Source organism: Physeter macrocephalus, chromosome 6 (genome assembly GCF_002837175.3).
Source record: "Physeter macrocephalus isolate SW-GA chromosome 6, ASM283717v5, whole genome shotgun sequence".
Lineage (NCBI taxonomy): Eukaryota > Metazoa > Chordata > Mammalia > Artiodactyla > Physeteridae > Physeter > Physeter macrocephalus.
In genome coordinates, this window is record NC_041219.1 from 24,159,644 (window position 1) to 24,180,060 (window position 20,417).

Sequence of the window (20,417 nt, forward strand, 5' to 3'; positions counted from 1 at the left end):
TATTCTGCTATTGATTCCTTCTAGAGAATTTTAAATTTCATTTACTGTGTTGTTCATCGTTGTTTGTTTGCTCTTTAGTTCTTCTAGGTCCTTGTTAAACCTTTCTTGTATTTTCTCCATTCTATTTCCAAGATTTTGGATCATGTTTACTATCATTACTCTGAATTCTTTTTGAAGTAGACTGCCTATTTCCTCTTCATTTGTTAGGTCTTTTGGGTTTTTACCTTGCTCCTTCATCTGCTGTGTGTTTCTCTGTCTTCTCATTTTGCTTAACTTACTGTGTTTGGGCTCTCCTCTTCTCAGGCTGCAGGTTCATAGTTCCTGTTGTTATTGGTGTCTGCTGCCAGTGGGTAAGGTTGGTTCAGTGGGTTGTGTAGGCTTCCTGGTGGAGGGGACTGGTGCCTGTGTTCTTGTGGATGAGGCTAGATCTTGTCTTTTGGGTGGGCAGGACCACGTGTGGTGGTGAGTTTTGGGGTGTCTGTGAACTTATTATGATTTTAGGCAGCCTATCTGCTAATGGGTGGGGTTGTGTTCCTGTCTTGCTTGTTGTTTGGCCTAGGGTGTCCAGCACGGTAGCTTGCTGGTCATTGAGTGGAGCTGGGTCTTCACGTTGAGATGGAGATCTCTGGGAGAGGTTTCGCCATTTGATATTATGTGGGGCTGCGAGGTCTGTGGTGGACCAATGTCTTGAACTCGGCTCTCCCACCTCAGAGGCTCAGGCCTGACACCTGGCCAGAGCACCAAGACCCTGTCAGCCATGCAGCTCAGAAGAAAATGTAGGAAAAGAAAGAAAGAAAGAAAGAAAAGAAGGAAGGAAGGACGGAAGAAAAATAAATAAAGTTATTAACATAGAAAAAAATTATTAAACATAAAAAAGTAATATTAAAAAAAGAAAGAGAGAAAGAAAGAAGAGCGCATCCAAACCAAAAAACAAAACCACCAATGATAACAAGTGCTAAAAACTATACTAAAAAAAACCCAAAACCAAAAATGGACAGTTAGAACCCTAGGACAAATGGCACAGGCAAAGCTATACAGACGAAATCACACAAAGAAGCATACACATACACACTCACAAAAAGAGAAAAAGGAAGAAAAAAAATCTAAAAAAATAAAAAAAGGAAGAGAGCAACCAAATCAATAAACAAACCTACCAATGATAATAAGCTCTAAATACTAAACCAAGATAAACATAAAACCAGAAACAAATTAGATGCAGAAAGGAAACCCCAGTCTACAGTTGCTCCCAAAGTCCACCGCCTCAATTTTGGGATGATTCGTTGCCTATTCAGGTATTCCACAGATGCATGGTACAAGTTGATTTTGGAGATTTAATCTGCTGCTCCAGAGGCTGCTGGGAGAGATTTCCCTTTCTCTTCTTTGCTTGCACAGATCCTGGGATTCAGCTTTGGATTTGGCCCCGCCTCTGTGTGTAGGTCGCCTGAGGGCATCTTTCGGGAAGTCTGAGGTCTTCTGCCAGCATTCAGCAGGTGTTCCATAGGAGTTATTCCACATGTAGATGTAGTTTTGATGTATTTGTGGGGAGGAAGGTGATCTCCACTTCTTACTCCTCCGCCATCTTGAAGGCGCCCCCCGGTGCCCCCTCTATTTTCTGCAGTCATGTTTTCTTGAACTCCTACTCTTTGGATGTCAGATTCCCTGGACTGCTATCCTAATCTTGTCCTTATTTTCCTATTTCCCTGCTCTTTGGTATTTATTTTTTAGATTTCCTCAAAGTATCTTCCAAACCTCTATTGACTTTAAAATATTTTTAAATTATATTTTTAATTTCCAAGAGTGGTTTATAATTCTCTTCATGCTTCATTAAAAAAATCCATCTGCTTTCAATTTATGAGTGGAATATCTCTCTGAGTATATTAAGGCTAGTTGTATTTGTTATTATTTATTTTAGTTTTTCCTCATGTTCACTGCATTATCTCTGTTTCCTCCAGGTCCTTTTTTTTTTTTTTTTTTCTGTTTGTCTATTTTGGTTTCTATATTCCAGGTTAGAGGTTTTGAGCCTTGAATGTATTGTCCTATCTTAGAGTGAGGTAGTATAAAGAGCTGATTAGAGGCTCTGTGACTATGTGTTTGTTGGTGTGTGTGTTTTGGGGGAGGGTTGTGTTTGTTAAATGGGGAGCTTTGCTGTAGGATGATTGGACCTGTCCAATATCAGTGTCCTTAGGTATTTTTTTTTTTTCTCTTTGCAGAGAGGAATACTCCAGTCTTATATTCTGGAGACAAAATATGATACCCTGGCAGTACAATCCTGGCTGCCAGTAAACTGGTAGGTGATAAAAGGAAGGGGGTTAGAGAATCTCATCTTTCCTAATATGAAATTTCCCTGGATTCCCTTGGGTTCTGTATGATGCGTCATCCTCACTCTCAGCTTACTGATTCCTGAGTGGTAACTGATACCTCCTTTCCTGAGCTTTTCTGGGGTGTGACCTACTCATTACTATTTTCCTGCAAAAGCACTTCTACTTATACTTTCCTTTGATGTGCAGTGTCAGCTAACTCATATCTATTCTCACTCCATTTTCCAAAATTTTGCTGATAAGCCTTAACTACTGTCTTCACTTCCTTCTCTTTGTCCTTGTGTTTTTTTTGTTTTTAACTAAAAAAAAAAATTTATTTACTGTCATTCTAGATGTGTTTGGGTGGTGATGGTGATAAGTACATGTATTCAACTTGCAATGTTCCATCAACCGTTTATTGGCCTCTGTTGTAGGCCATGGTCAAGTCTGATGTATGCCTGATGATGCAGTTAGAACGTACATAATTGTGGTCCATCAAGAATTTATTGTATGATAAATGGGTAGACTCATGGGTGATGATACAGTCCCTTCTGCATCCTAAAAGTTTGAACATCTAAGAACCTGGGGTTTTGGCTCCTCTGGCCCTGCAATTTCTTCTTACCAAGCACAGTGAACTTTAGAACTTCTTAAGAAATAAACAATGCATTTGAAGCAGCCTCTACTAGTCTGTCCCCTTGATTTTGTGCATATCATTGCACTGCTAGTTGGAAGTTTTGGTAGCTGACCAAAGGGAAGGCAACCTTAAACTAAGTCTCCATTATCTTCATTATTAGCTTTTCGTCTCTGACCTAACTTAACCTCCAGCTCCTAGGAAAAAGAATTGGCTGCTATATTTTTTTGTTCCCTTTCTGTCTTGGTACGTTCTCTTCCAAAACTTCTAATATTTGTCAGATTTATTACTTTTCATGTATTTTCTCTGTCCACCAGAGTGTAATCTCCTTGAGGGCAGGACTAATTCACATTCAATGTTGTTCCCAGCGACATTCTTGGCACGTAAAGATGTTTGGTATTTGTTTGTTAAATGAATGAATATGGAGATTAATGACACATCAGATGAAATACATAAAATTAGCTCAGTTGTTCTGGTCATCTGCAAAGACTTACAGAAAAATCAATATTTATGGTTCTTATTAGGAAAGCAAGTAATCCTCAAAGATTAAAGAGCCTTTTTTGATTCCTTACATTAAGAATTAAAGTCTCCATTTCTATTTTTTGGCAGCATATTGTTTCTATATCTGTGTTAAAATTTATTTTATTCTGTTTGGTGTTACAGTTGGCTAGTCATCTGCTTTTATAAGATTATAAGCTACTTGAGGGCAGAGGTCGTACCAATGGTCTCTGCCTTCTCATAGCACAAAGAACAATGAACAGATACAATGAGCTTAATTCATGTTTGCAGCATTCCATTGAACTGCCTTGAATGTGTCATGCATGCAAAGGTGGTATATGTGCTGATGAGAGTGTGAGGCTATCAGTGAAGAAGGGAAGAAAATTAGCAGAGATTTGCTGTTTACTCTGAACCACTTTTCTATGGGAAATTGATCAACTAAAGTTTTAACTTACAGAGCAGACTCTTATACTATATATTCCACTCTATTCCTTACCTTATCTTCCACAAAGAACCTTCTTTATGGCTCCAAATTACAAAGGTTTGACACATAAGTCACTGATATATCAATATGCCCTATAAAAATTAATAGATGGTCCCCACCAAAGCAGTCGACAATTTGAATAATTTTATGATTATTATCCTATTACATAGTCTCAGATTTACACAGAATTAATTCTATTTATTTTAGGACAATACCAGGGGAAAATCCCCACTCTTCTTCCCACTTTCTTCTTAAAAGAAAGGAATACATGTGTGAAGCTATTTGTGCTGATTCCTTGAAAATGCTGAATGCCAAGGAAAAGGTATTGACTCTAGAGTGAAGTGATGATCATCTGCAATGCTCAGTCCATGAGTCCAAAAAGTCAGCCAAGTGGGTGGCATGATTCAGCGTTCAAGTATAGTGTAGCCCACTCCATGTGGCATGAACACAGAGTCTAGTGCATGGACAGTTGTTTCTGGAACAATGTTATTAAGTTTCTTCAAACATTTAGAAAGTGTATTTATTTTAATCACTGTAATCATAACAGGAATGTGTGTAGGTGCTTAAAATAATACAAATGCTACCTATATGATACAAGTCACTGAGCAGTGAAAATGGTTTACCAAACTGCAAATAGCCAGGGTAAAAAATATATTTCATGTTGAAAATCTGGGTCATTTTATACCAAGGAACAATTTAATGGTGACAGTAAAAAAATTAAATTTTAAATATAAGGTCTAAGGTTTAATCGGATTTCTGAAAATAGTTTATAGCGCTATCTTTAAAGTGTGAGTGTGTGTGTGCATGTGGGTGTGTATAAATATAAATATTGGATCAGGGTATAAGCTGCTCTGAAAAAGCATGAAATAGGAACAAATATTAGTAGTCTGAGGATAATTCATAAATTGAATACTTAAATTTAAAGGCTCCTGAAAGTTGTAATTACTAAAGATTTAGGACAATCCAGGTCAAGACTCTGTGGGGAAGTAAGTAAGCCCCTGGGCTAGGAGTAGAGCAAGTGAAAGCACCAGAGTGCCATGGTCCCAAGGCCATGAAGGTCATTCAGGTGGTAGACTAAGCATGTGTGCTCTCACCTGTGAAACTTTTCCTACTTTCTCGAGGCTGTGTTCCCTCCTGTACCTAACCATGGCTTGTTAAATGGTGCACACTGCCTGGATCCTCCCCTAACTTCTTGTATATGCTCTCCTCAGTTGTGTTTTCGATGTCTGCTTAGTTACCTGACCCAAATCATGATTGCTTGCTTTATTTGGTGGCTTTACTTTGGATTATACTTTAAGCCCATGAAATCTTTAGTGATGACTCAAGAGGACAGGTTAATTCCTTCCCTGGGTGGTCCAAAGATTGCAGAATTTTTTATTTTGTCATTGAGGATAAAAGGGGTAATTTGAATAAATATGGAATAAGGACGGAGTTATATTCTCTGGGGAAAATTTAGCCAAATAAAATGCAATACTTCTTTTTGAGTTACTTAAATTCTCAGTTATATGGAATTTGATTTCTTCTAGGGCTCTGATTGTTGAGCTGTGAAAATGGATGGAAATAAGGTTGTTTTACAACTTTCAGTTTCCTAACAGTGAAAAACAACAGAATATTCTGCTTTCATATTCCTGACACTTGCCAGGATTGGCCTCCTTTCTTGCTTTCCATGATACTTCATGTTCTTAATCTCCCTTTCCCACTCTTCCCTGTCTCTTTCAGGATCCTACTGCCTTCCAAATCTGGTCATTACCCATGGTTCCACTTCCTGTTCTTTCTCTCTGGTTTGTTACCCTTGCTCTCCTTATCTACTCTTTTAGCTTCTACCATCACCCCACTAGTGATGGCTCAAATTTATATTTCCAACTCCTCCATAATTCCAGGCACTTATTTCCACTGCCTGGTGAATATCCTTATGTCTAGATCCATCTGTATTTAAAATTCAGCATTTCTTTACAAACTCAACATTGTCTCGCTAAAATAGTCACTATCTTTTCCAGTCATCTTTGACCACACTCTCTCCTTTAGCCCTTCTATCTAAGTAGTTTCTACTAATTTTCATCTCCATAGTAATTCATGTATATCTTCTAATTTTTAAAATCATCATTGTCCTCATTTACTATTTGGTTACTAGCAGTCCAGTTCATATAGGGCACACATGATAAATGCTTGCTCCTTTACCATTATTTATCACCTTCATTGCCTATTACCTGGATTATTCTAGCAGAATTCTAACTGACCTTCCTGCTACCATTCTTTTGCTCCTCTAATTTACACTATATATAGCTGCCAGATTACTCTTCTTCTTTCTGTTTTGTTTTTGTTTTTGGCCTTGCTGCGCGGCTTGTGGCGTCTTAGTTCCCTGGCCAGGTACTGAACCCAGGCCCTTGGCAGTGAGAGCGCAAAGTTCTAACCACTGGACCACCAGGGAATTCCCCAGATTACTCTTCTTAATGCACAGGTCTGACCAATTGCTATTACCCAATTATACCAAAGCAGGCAAGGCTTTAACCAAATGTGATCCTACCTTTCAGCTAAAATTCCAAAGTACTTTTAAAATACATTTTTAAAGGCAATTTAAAATTTTTTCCTTCAATTTTTTTTTGATATAAATGATGATAAATAGATGAGTGGACCATATCTTACAATTAGAGCCAAACTCCTAGTGCCCACAGATTGCAAAACCAGTTAACTCCCCTTCTAGAATTAAACCTTAACAAGGCTTCTTTCTTTCTGGGCATACCATAGATATCATTTATACTGGGTAAGAATGCAAGTTGTTAATTACTGAATGGACTTAAGCATTTTAACAGTCCAGATAATCAATTTTTATTCAGATGGCATTACTTTGCTAGAGTTACTAGCAACAAAAACAACAGTAACGTGATTAAATCAAACAAAATACATCATTGAGTTTTTGGTAGAAAAACTTGTTTTGCTAAGAGCTTTTTCTTTTTTCTCTTACAGAAGTAATGCTTATTGTAAAAGTTCTAATAATATAGAAGTGTGGAAAGTAAAATGTGAAAGTTTCCTTTCTTCAACATCACAGCCCACAGTTAATAACTGGACTTATATCTGTTAACGTTTTTTTCTATGTACATACAAGCATTTGAAATAAGCATGTATATTATTTCTGTTACAGAACTAAGAACACCCTAGTAAACATACTGCCTGTGCTCCACCCAGATCCCTTTGGAGCCTGTTTACCAGTTCTGGCCATCCTCTTGCCCTGTGTGTTTGCTGGAGGCTGCCCTTGGGCTACTGGAGGGGCTTTGTGGCACAAAGGGATGGAAGTGCTTGGGAGTTGATGACCCACTAGATCAAGGTGTAGCCAAGGACTGACTGGTGAATGAATACTTTACCTCCAGAGCTCCTTCTGGGATCAGACTGAGGTTGAGACTTTGCCTAAAATAACACCCTATTTATTTACCCATTCCAGGACTTGCTTGCTCTACTCCCTGTAAGTTTCTGCTGGAGCCCTTCCTTAATATGTCATTTGTGTGTAAATCCTTGTCTCAGGCACTGCTGTTGAGAACCCAGCCTAAGACAATCAGATACATCAAACCAATCTTTCTCCTTTGTCAGTCATGAGTATTAAGCACTTTTTCTTTCAGTAATCTTCCCTAGGCTCTCTGCTAAATGTCTTCATGTGGTTTATGTACTCACTTTCAAATAGGAGAAAAATGCTACTGACCTAGCACCGCTTTCCTTTGTTTTTAGAAAAGCGGTGATAAAATTGCAAATGTGCATCAGCATTCTCTCTCACACATTAACTAAATACTGAGCCAGGAACAGGGGTAAGGTAAACAGAGAACTGAACAAAACTGACCTATGTGGGGGAGAATTTGTGACTCTGTCTCCATGTGCTTCTCTAACCAAATGATCTTAAGCCTTATGTGGGGCGATGAAATTTCATGCTCAGAAATGAGGTTAAAGACTTCTCAAGACCCTTAACATTTAAAAAAGAGATTTTAAGTTATGATAATTAAGACAACATCAAACCTAATGTATAGTCTTGTAACTGTTTCATTCTCTGACTTTTACTAGAGAAACAACTAAACAAACAAAACCACTTCTTGTCAAGGTCCTTCAACTGCTTGCAATCCAGGAGGAGGCAAGTTTATAAAATAAGGCAGCTAAAAAAACAACACATGGTGGCCTATAATCAGATTCACATGGTCCACGCTGTAGACATTTAGAGAAGCATATAACTGTTCTGTAGAGAAGTTATCAGGAAAAGCTTTACTAAAAAGTTGACATTGGAATTGAGTCTTGAAAGTTGTAGCACTTAGGTAATGAAAGGTCACGCATTCCAAGTAGAAGTTCGTGGATAAGTGCTAAGCTTAGAATGAGCATACTTGGTGTGCTTTGAGGAGAGAAGGAAGCATTAAGGGGAACTATGACCAAAGCAGAAGGTATAGACTCAGGAATCATGTTCAAATGGGGTTTTATATAGTTGGATAGGCAAGGTGAGGTCAGATAATGGAAAATCTCAAATGCTGGGCTGAGGAGTTTCGACTTGATTAGAAAGGCCACAATGACGGAGTATAGATTTTTAAGCAAGTAAATGGCATGATATTAGAGGTTTTATAAAGATTAACTTAGCTTTGGTATATCAGAGAGTTTATTGTAGGGTTTAGCATATCAGAAAGTTTATTACTAAAAATTTGTTGGAGACTGCAATTTTGTATGAAGATAAAGGCCTAGATTTGAAGAAATGACAAGGTAGGGATAAACGCTAGAGACCATAAAAGAAAAAGATGCCAGAACTTGGTAACTGACTATTAGGGGTGGGGTATAGAAAAGATTAGAAGATGAGTTTAAGGTTCAAGCTTTTGAGTACTTTGGGAAAACGTGTGTGTGGGGGGGTGGGGAGAATGGAGCTGCACATAAAGAAAGCTTATTCAGGTGGGAGTGTGCCTTAATTTGATTTTTAGACACTTGGGGTTAAAGCAGAATGTTCTGGCAGAAGTGACCTGTTGGCATTTTATTTCCTGGAAATAAATATGAAACTAAAGCTTGACGGAAAAATTAGTGTTGGAGATATAAAATTTGTGTTCATTAGGGTAAAGATGAGAATTTAAGCTTTGGATAGAACTGGATACATTCCTAACAATGGGAATACATAGAGAAAATAGCTGAAGATGGAAAACTGAGGCCTATTAACCACCCACTTAAGTTCTCCTTAGAGATATCATTACATCTGAACGGTCATTGGAGGTTATATGCTAATTTAGCAAAAGACATAGCCTATTTTGTTAGTTTAACACTACATGAAGCCAGTAAATATAACCTCCTTCTCCACAGTTCCCTCGTTCTGCTTTGGCTCTTTAGGATTCCCTCATTCCTCCTTTGGGGAATATGGACTAGGGAAGGCAGAGGGGAGAAGGGTAGGGGACATCTGTATTTACTCCTTCTCCCACGTCATTGTCATACTCTGTTCTCTACACTATTGGATCTAGAATGAATTCTCATTGTAGTCGTATATTAAGAACTGAGGTCCCTCTATATTGGGTTAATACATGACTTCAGTGCACATACTCGCCAACTTTTGTTTTTTGCTTTTTGTTTTTTTAATCTGATGACTGAAGATAGTGCCCCTGCTTCTCTGCTTCACAGGGACCTAGTAGGGATTAAGGAGAAAAACTCGGGAGCGCCCAGGGGATGCATATCTATGGATATTTCACAGTATACTCAGTTTATTGTCTTTAGTTCCAGTAAAAATGGCCTACTGGGGATAAGTTCAAAGTCTATGGAATCTGGTGTTAATACAACGTGACTCAATGTTTCAAAAGAATATGCTTTTGAAAACCTCTCTAGAACTCAGATGTTTTATGAATATGGTAATGATAATAAAGCTAATAATTATAAATAATAATTCTGTGTTAAAAATGTATCTCCGGGACTTCCCTGGTGGCATAGTGGTTAAGAATCTGCCTGCCAATTCAGGGAACACAGGTTCGATCCCTGGTGCAGGAAGATCCCACATGCTGCGGAGCAACTAAGACCGTGCACCACAACTACTGAGCCTGCGCTCTAGAGCCCGCAAGTCACAATTACTGAAGCCCGCACACCTAGAGCCTGTGCTCCACAGCAAGAGAAGCCACCGCAGTGAGAAGCTCATGCACTGCAACGAAGAGTAGGCCCCGCTCGCCGCAACTAGACAAAGCCCACGTGCAGCAATGAAGATCCAACACAGCCAAAAATGAATAAATAAATAATTTTTTAAAAAAGTATCTCCCTGATGATACAATTGTTCCCATGTTATTCCCCTGAATTTTAATTAGAACATGCCACTTCTTTAAACTGGAGAGAGGCAATAGTGTCATAAGACAACATGTATCTAAACTGTCTTCATTTCACACTTTTTTGGTCACAACCACTATGTCATTGACTTTCTTCTGTTCTTGTTCCAAACCAGATTGATTTTCAAGAGAGAAATTTCCCATGTAGCTCTTGGACCCAAAGAGAAACTGACAACTGATCAGACTCCTGTTGGCAACTTCCACTGTAATTTCAACACAACCCTCTGAGAAAGGTTTTACCGTATGTGAGAATACAGTGACCCACAGGGAAATTTCAAAAAATTAGACCACTCTGATATAACAAGCCTTTTCAATCCTGTAATCAGTGGCTATTTAAAAAGAACAAGTGCACAATTTAGATTGTCACTCAAGGACTAAAATACCAAGAAGGTGATTTTAGATCTGTAATGTTTCCCCATAAATTATATAATAATAATTTTAAAAAATCTGATGCAGAATATATTTTTTACTTCTCTAGAGCAAGAATACAGTGAATCAAGAATTACAGTTGTTAATAAGGTACAGATAAAAGCTTACCATATAGAGTAACATTTGTGCTTTGGCTTTTTTATTCAAATATTCTCTATTGACAAAAATATTTTTCATTATGAAGGAGGCACTATGGGAAAGTAGAAAGAACCTGAGCTTACAAGTTAGTCCTGGATTCAAATTCCCACTTGGTCACTTTCTGGTTTTGTGGCCTTAAATGAAATATTTAATCTTATTTTCACTCTTGTTATTTCTTAATCTATAAAATGAGGAATAATAATGACTACTTAACAAGACTTATTCCAACTAACTAAATGTGCTTGGCACATAGTAGGTGCTTAGTAAAAACGAAAGTATTCCTTTGCTTGGATATATGAAAGTTCATACAATATTGTTGTGTGATTTCTTCTCTTAATAACTCCTCATTTTAGAAGGTCAACTAGTAAAACCAACCAAGGATAAAAGAGCTAGGTAGAAAGTCAGTGTTTGTTTTATTTGAATAGCTGTAACATCACACAGCAAATACACTTTTAGTGATTTTTGGTGAGCTGATCTTTAAAAAAATATAATGGAAAAATATGAACTGCCAAAAAGTCTCACCATATATGGCTATTTAGTTTCCAAGCTGGGTTCTGAGTTATCTAAGTTATAATAAGAAACATTCTGACATTCAGGAGTTTTGTAAGAGCCACACAAATCCCTGGTCAATTTATAGGTAGACACCTGCCCACACTGAGCATACTCAACAGAAAGTTTTCTTCCTCCATAGCCCCTTGCCCCTCCTTTGCATCCTCTCAAATTAACTACAGTTTATGTTCAGGAAAGAACATTCCTCTTTGCAACCCTTCTTTTCTGTTATTACTTAGATCATATACAGCAAGACATCCAGATGCTCTGTTACTAGTTAAGTAACTGAACTTTACCTCTTTGGGCCTAAATTGCCTTGTTGGTATTATGTCAGTGACTCTCAAGTTCTGGTCCCGGAACTTAGACTTCGTTAGAATCACCTGAGATATATGTTCAAAATACACATTCCTGAACGTAGCCTCAGACTTCTGAATTTCTGGGGTCAAGAGTTAACAAGTTCCACAGGTCATTCTATGTGTAGTTGGGTTTAGGAACCAGTATAGTCTTTCCCGCTTGCAGACTCCAACTCCATCCAATTCTTGATTTTCCAACTAGGCTTTAAGTATTACGGGTGTGTTTTTTCTCCTCACCTCTAAGAGAGGCTGAGAGGCCTGGTGGACCTCTTCTAGGGGCTGTTCAGGACAATCTGGGCCACAGGAGAAAACTTTGTGAATCAAGCTGGCATTGCATTCTCTCTGGGTGCCCTCCAACTTTTTCATATATCAATTTTTCCTCAGTTCTTAAGAGAGACGAACTAGCTTTAAAGAATTATGGCTGGAGATTTTCCTGAATACTTAAGTATTGACAGTACATGGAAGTCTTCACACTGACGGCATCATTTCTATTAATGATATAGGAACTTTACTTTATTTAGTCCTTGTTCCAGCTATATATACATGTGAAAATTGCTTTTCAACTGCAATTGGTTGGAAATAAAAGTGTTTGTTTGGGGAATAGATTCTGCCCTGTGAACCTTTGATATGCTATGGTATTAATTTTTTCAGTTTTCAATATGAAAGGAACACAGATGCATCGTAGGATATTCAGAAAGTATAGAAAATTATAAGGAGAAAGATTGAAATTACCCATAATCCTACTATACAGAAACAACACTCAAGACTTTGATGCAATTTTTCCAGTTGTGTTTGCACACAGACTATGCAAAAATAAATATTTAGGATTTTTGCCAAATACGTAATTTTAATCCTTCTCTTCCTGCTTAATATTTTATATTGAACATTTTCTCCTATTTAATGTTCTTCAAAAACAAACATAATTTAATGGCTATATACTATTTCAACAATATGAAAAACCATGATTTATGCAATAACCTCATTTTTATGTGTAGATTGTTTCTAACTTACTGTTCTTATAATCATTCTACAACGAGCATTTTTTAGCCATACTTATTTGAATTGCTTACTATTTCCTTAGCATTTCCTCCTAGACAAGAATTACTAAAACAGTTTAAATTTTTAAAGTTTCTAGACATGTATTACAAACTACTTTTCAGAAAAATTCAAAAATCAACACCAGGACTGTATAAGAGTGTCCATTTTTCATAATATCCTTAAGTAGAGTTATTATCATTAAAAAAAATTTGCTAATTGAAATCCTTGTTGTTTTAACTTGCTTTTCTTTAAATATTAGAGAATTTGAATTTTTCCATAGGTGTTTTGAGCCACTTGTTTTTCTTGTACTACAAATTGCCTTATGTTCTTCTCCCTTCTTTTTTTATTAGTGTTAATGATTTTCCAAAATAATTTCTCTATATTAATTATATTGACTTTCAATGTCTTATTGTTTGCAAATAGTTCCTGGTTGGCTGGTAGATTTTTAATCTATTTGTGATGATGACACAGTTTTTAACGGTGTTAGTAATGATGGGTTACCATACCATAAAATGAGAACTTATCCATGGTAAAAATCTAGGTGGAAAATCTAGGTAGTGCAGATCTTTGGTACAATTAAGAAATGTCTGTGTGATGCACGTGGCCTGGATTTTTACAAACATGCATCACAGAGCTAGAAGAGTCTTCAGGAACTATCTCTCCTCCTCTTCCCCATTTGTCTGGTGAGGAGATCAAGGTGAAGTAAGACCATGCCATATCTTTCCATGTTAAACATTATGTTGTTTCATTTTCCAGAGGATAAAAAAAAGAGACATTATGTCCTTCCTCTGATTATGAGTCTAATAAAATTTCTGATACTTAGGTCCCCTCACAGACCTATTGAATCAGAATCTCTGGAGCTGGAGCTTGAAATCCTCATTTTAACAAGTTCTGCTGGTGATTTGTAAGCATTCCAGAGTCTTAAAACTACTCGTGTTAGGGAGCTCAGATGATCAGTGGCGAATTTTCTCTCATGCTAATAGCGTCTTCAATTTTCTTCCCCTCAGTGTTCAGGTACTCAATTTGCATTATGTTAGATTGTACTCGTTACATGTTGGTTTACAAAAGTTTTTAAGTGTGTGCCAGGAATCTGAAGCTAGGATTGAAACTCATACAAGGCAGGAGATGTAACTCCCCCCCCACTTTTTTCTCTTTTTATACCACTTTGCATAATGCTGCAAAAGTTATTGACTCATAGGGATTCAAAGTGCCAAGGAAATGGAGACATTCCCATATATTTTTTTTTTTTTTAAAAAACCTCTTCTTTATATTAGGAAATGGAGGCAGAGGGTTTTAAATGTCTTCCAAAGTGTGTCAGGTTTCATGGTTTTTGATTTACTGTTTTGTGTGTGTGTGTGTGTGTGTGTGTGTGTGTGTTTTAGCTTGTGGATGATAAATCTTATACTACTCCAGTGATTTTTTTTTTTTTTTTTTTCGTGGTACGTGGGCCTCTCACTGTTGTGGCCTCTCCCATTGCGGAGCACAGGCTCCGGACGCGCAGGCCCAGCGGCCATGGCTCACGGGCCCAGCCGCTCCGCGGCATGTGGGATCCTCCCAGACCGGGGCGCGAACCCGGTTCCCCTGCATCGGCAGGCGGACGCGCAACCACTGCGCCACCAGGGAAGCCCAAGTGATATTTTTAAAAGTGTTTTTATAAGACATTTTAGAGGCATCCTTTTGTAGCAGAGATATGAGATAATAAATTAGAATCTTGATTCTGTTTAGTTCAGCAAGACTTTACTGAGAACAGTACTTAATCACAGAAAATTAAAAAAATATATTTTGCTTTATTCTACAGTGTTCCCAGCTCTTTTTTTGAACTATGGATCTATTGCTGTGGGATGGAGCACAGCCCTGTCCTCGAAGGACTTGCACTTAATTTTTGGTATTGTCTTATTGTATATAATTTCATATAATTTTATTCTCTATAATTATATATAACATAATTATATTATATTAACATAACAATTATATTTTGGAAGCACTTGCATTGCTCTTGTTTGTTTTAATAATACCATTGCTGATTTACATTTTTATGTAATTTCATGGTCTTTTCAAAGAATATTTATACACATGGTTTTAGGAGAGCTTTAAGAATTTAGTATAATATAACAGGCAATTTTTATTGCGTGTATACATTTATTGAGTGTATACTACATGCCTGACTCCAAGTTTCCTATGGATTCCTTCACTGGATTGTTACAAGAATGCTTTGAGGTGCACTGCATTATCTCCCATTTATCAGGCATGAAAATGGAGCTGAACAAAGTTAAGTAATTTATGTGACAGGACCAGATTTTAGAAACCAGGTAGTCTGACTTAAGAGCCCACAGTCTTAACCAGTAAACACACTGATTCACCAGAGCATAGGTAACTGTAAAATAATCTGATAGATAAGGACATTCTTGTCAAACTTCTTATGTTGCTCTGATAGAAGGGAGTATACGGCTGAACTTGCTTGCAATGCTTAGTAGAATATTTTCTGTGGGTGAACATAAGCCCTGGATATTGGTCAAACAGTGACCAGAACCTCTTTTGAAATCTCCAAAACCAGAAAATGTATTTTTATTCAGTTGCATTTTTTTTTTTTTTTTTACTTGAAGGCACCAAACAGCATAGCTACTAAATAAAGCAAAAACTACCAAGTAAAAGCGTGGGAGGTTTTAACATACATATTCAAAATTAAATCAAGTAAACAAAAGCAATAATGTAGAAGAAATGAGTAATATAAGTAACAAGATCTATTAATAGTCCAATACAGAATCTTACATCCTTTAAATATTGTATAATTTTTTTAAATGTCCCTGGAATATTTACAGAAATTGATCATGTGGCTGGCCAAAAAGAAAGCTTAAAACCCAAGGTGCAGACTTTATAATTCATGTTCCCTGATAGCTATACAATAAATTTGGACATTAAGAAACATTTCTTAATAACTCTTGGATCAAAAAAAAAATAAGAACAGAAATTACAAACTATCTCCAAGGCAGTAAAAATGGGACACAGAACTCAAAATTTATGGAACATAGAAGAAATTACACTCAGATGAAATTTATAGCTTTAAGTGGCATCATTATTAACCAATGATTAAAAATGAAGGTACCTTGTAGTTATCCTAAGAAATTAAAATTTACACAAAATAAACCAGAATATATTAATAAATATAAAGTCTAAAATTTATGAAATAGAAAATAAACAAAAAAGCTAGAAAGGTTAAATAAATAAACATGGAATGCAGCTATTTAAACAGATTAATAAAACAGATAAATCTCTCGTAAGCCTGATTAAAGAAAAACAGAGAAGGAGCAAAATATGAAAGATTAGAAAGGAGAAAGGAGTCATAACTACAGCTGTGGAAGAGACTAAAAGAACTAAGAAAATGTGTGGTAACACATTTGATAACTCAGAGGAAATTGATGTTATAACAAATGTAAATCACTAAAATTGATCTGAAAGTATACAAACTTTAGTATACTAAATGCTTTAGAAAATACTGGAAAGATGAATAAAAAGAAGCCATTAAAGAAGTTAATAGGACTAGATGCCTTTGTGGTTAAGTTTAATCAAATCCTTAGAAATCATCCATCCAAGTATTTAAACTATTCTAGATCATAGGAAAAGATGTAAATCTTCCCACAGTTCACAAAACCAGCTTAATTTTAACACCTGCTAAAGACAGTACAGATAAAACAATGCAATCCAACCATCTTACAAATACAATAGCAAAAAAACTCAAATGAAAATATAATCAAACTGAACATAGCATTGTAACAAAAAAATACAAACAATAATACACTATTACTGAGTAGAATTAATCCCCAAAATGCAAGAATGGTTCAAAATCATGAAAATTTGTAGTGTAATTATATATGCTGAAGGAGAAAAATCATGTGATTTTTACTAATAAAGGTAAACTTTATTAGAAGGCAGTTGTTAATATTTGTCAGACATACCCAATAAAAACTCTATGTGAAATAGGAAAAGAAATTACTTACCTATAATTAAGACCTCTAAAAAGCCAACAGCAAGAAAGTAAAATTGTTCATGTTAACCATTGCAAAACATAAAAACAACACAGCAATATTTACCCTCAGCAAAAAAATGAAATAATTGGTATAAATTTGTAAAAAAAAGAGATAAAATTATATCTTCTTGGAGATATTATTATGTATTTAGAAAACTTAAGAAATTCTAGTAATATCAAATAGAAGTAAGAAGAAAATGTGGTAAATTGATTGCTATATCATATTTCAAAAAATCTAAAATGCCATGGATTTTAAGATATCCCATTACTTTATATACTCGCAAGAAGGAAAAAAGTTGCCAATTATAATTAAGATATTATTATAGGGTACATCTCATTTTCAGAGATGTTAAAATGTGTGTTTCAGAATTGATGAGATAAGACAGATATGAAAAAAGCAATAGCTTCAGAATTTCACTTACCTAGCAATGAAAATTTTAAAAATATTACCTTTACTATAGTGACAATCTATGAAATACTTAGGAATGAATTCATCAAAAAAGATATAGGACCTATATGGTAGAAAAAACCATAAATTGTTATGTAAAGAGATCAAATTCTCTGAACAAATGGATCAATATGCCATATTTTTGGATGAGAAGAGTTAAAATGGTAAAAACACTCATGCTCCCCAAATTAATATGTAAATTCAGTACAATGCCAATAAGGGTATTTTGGGGGGAGAATTTGACAAGATGATTTAAAATTCATATTAAATAATAAATATTTAGAATAGCTAATAAAATTAAGAAAACAAGAATAGTAAGGGGGGGATTAAGCATAAGAGATGATAAAGCATTCTATAAAGCTACCATAATCTAAATAAGCAGTTACTAGCATAGAAATTACAAACTGATCGGGGCAGGAAAAAAAGACATTGTATTTTAATTCAATGGGAAAAGAAATAGTTTAGTTCATAAATGGTGTTGGTAAAACTGACTCTCCACCTGAGAGAAAATAAAATTTGACCCTCATTTTTTATCATATAAATTCTAGATAAATTAAATCACAACATGTAAAAAATAGAACAAGAAAATGTATGTGGTGATATGTAAAAATCAATAGTTGAAAAAATATTTGCAACACAGATGACAGTTAAAGTGCTATTATCTGAAATATAAACCAAGAGTTTGTACATTGATAACCATAAGACAAAACACACCCAAGGAAAATGGACAAAGGATTTGAATGGATAGTTCATAGAGGAACAAGTCCAGATGGGCAATAAACAAAATTTAATTTTTTTTTTTTTACTAGTCAGGAAAATGCTAGTAAAAATTTAAAAGAAACAACATTTTACACATCAGTTTGAAAAGTTTTAAAGGAAGATTACACCTACGATAGGTGGGAATCTGGGGAAGAGGATATTCTCATGTATGATTGGTAGAATGCACTTTTCGGAAAGCACTCTGGCAATACTTTTTAAGTAAAAAATACACATACCGTTAGACTCAGCAATTTCATTCCCGTGATTCTGTGCCATAGAAGTAAAATTCCTAGTCTCTAAGGATGTTTTTTGAAGCTCTGTTTGAAGAGGCACAATACTGAAAAACAAAGGGAATAACTATTAATAGAGGAATGAGTGAATAAACTGTGGTATATTCAAAACATAGAGTATTATAAATCTACTAAAAGAGTAAGGTAGACCTATATCACCTAATTCAAATGGATATTATGTACTGTTAAGCGAGAAAAGGAAGATGTAATTCTTGCATACAATATAATACCATTTTGGTAAAACAAACAGTGATTCACCTCTCCCCTGTATGTGTCCAAGATATGAACATGGAGAAAGGTGAAAGGAGATGTTTAACACTGGCTATCTAGGTGGGAGGTGGAGAGAGGGAGAAGGAAAGTGGGGGAGGAAAGAGGGGGAAAAAAAAGATGCAATATAGTATATAAAGAGTTGACTTTGAGCAAGAACATGAGAAAAGAGAGAGAGGGAAAAAAAACCCCAAACAACAAGTGAACAACTCTAATAGCTCAGAATTAAATGCCCCGATAGAAGAGTGGATCATTATCTTGGCACAAATAGGGTTGGAATAAGTCTAGAGAGGGACACACAGGTGAGAATTTTGAAAACTAACAGAGCCTTCATTTAGAGATGCTAGTTAAGAGTGAAATCTCCTTGCAGATGGAATGAGGGACTGATTTCAGAACCCACAACTATGACCTTTACTTTTAGTTATATGTGTAACTTTGAGTGGATGATAAAATGTTTTGGAGGTCTCAAAGATTTAATTTTACAATGGGATGATTCCTTTGTTTACCTATACACTCAATATCTGTCTTCCTCTGGTAAAATTAAATAAATGAAAAACATTTTTCTCTCACCATTTTCATATTTAGATCATGGTGTGTATCATTTTATTTTGGAAACTTCCTGGTGCTCTCCAGAAATAAGAGTAAATATAATCTGTTACTGGTTTTCACGTACGCCTTGCACATAGTAGGAATTCAATACATAATTTGTTGAACAGGATTATATTCCACTTTTTCTGAGTGCTTTACAGCTGAGATAAATCACCAGTGGCTAATAAACAAGGACTCCTAATCCCAGTGTACCCAGCATTCCTTCCTTTTTCCTTCTCTTGTAGGAGATAAGGCTTTTTATTTTATTTAAGTGCCAAAGATCTGAAAATGCAGGACATCACTCACAATGAATAATACCAATTCCACCTTCACTCAAGTGTGTATTTGGACAGTAACAGGTGATTAAAGCTATCACTGTATTACCTTGCTAACTGGAGGCACTTACCACATTCTCCTGGTTTCTACGGCAACTGATTAAAGAATTTAAGAACTGAGGCCTCATTTAGGCTGATGCCCTTGGAAAGGTAGAATTTCTTTTCCAGAGGCTGTACTGGGAGACAAGGCTTATTTGTTTTAATGTTTTCCATTTCCCTGAATTTCACAACACAAGGTGCTCAGATACCTTTTGGTAGAACCTACTGGAAAATGTTACCAATATAAATATGTAGAGCTCAGTTTTGCCAATCCAAAAAAACACTCAGTGGGATTACTGGTAAATAGGAGGAAACTCAATGAAGACTCTGTTTTTTTTTTAGCTTCACTTTTTATTTACCTCTTTGCAGCACAAGCTGTAAACAGTGATATTGATAATGTCAGGCCAAGGCCTCAGTGAAGGGCTCTCCCTTACAAAACTCATGGATTTGGATTGGTCCAATACAGACAGGCACTTCATGCAATTATGCTATTCAGCCTTGACACCCTCTATGATAAACTGCCATTGGGATAAATTCAGTGGTTCTCTTGAATGAGTTCATTTGAGTTACAAAATGGTCTCCAGGGAGAGTCAGGGCTTGCTTCCAATGGAAGGTTAAGGGTTTTTTTTTTTTCCTGTTTAACCAGGAGGCATAGTGAGTCTGAGATCTAAATAGCAAATTGTTCATGTACTTCCAGAGTACTCCCAGCCTCGGCCACAGCCTTGCTTTCTCTTTGTGGATTAATTACCCAAATCTCTGAAACGAAGTGATTTTTTTCATTAACTCACTGAGGTATAATATGAACACTTCATTGCCACATAAAAGTTACTACTTTTGTTCTTTTCTCTTGCAAAAGAAATATTAAATCTTAGCTATCAGATGTAAAAGGCAGTGCTTGCTGTTCTTTGATGCAAGAATAATGTTGATCAAATTTCCATACATTTTGGG

General features: G+C 36.0%; 1 long non-coding RNA gene across 1 annotated transcript in view; it reads left to right on the forward strand.

Moving 5' to 3' along the window:
* Nucleotides 1-20,417, forward strand: part of LOC102986373 (uncharacterized) — a 161,223-nt gene that overhangs the window by 88,485 nt on the left and 52,321 nt on the right. The window lies entirely within an intron of this gene.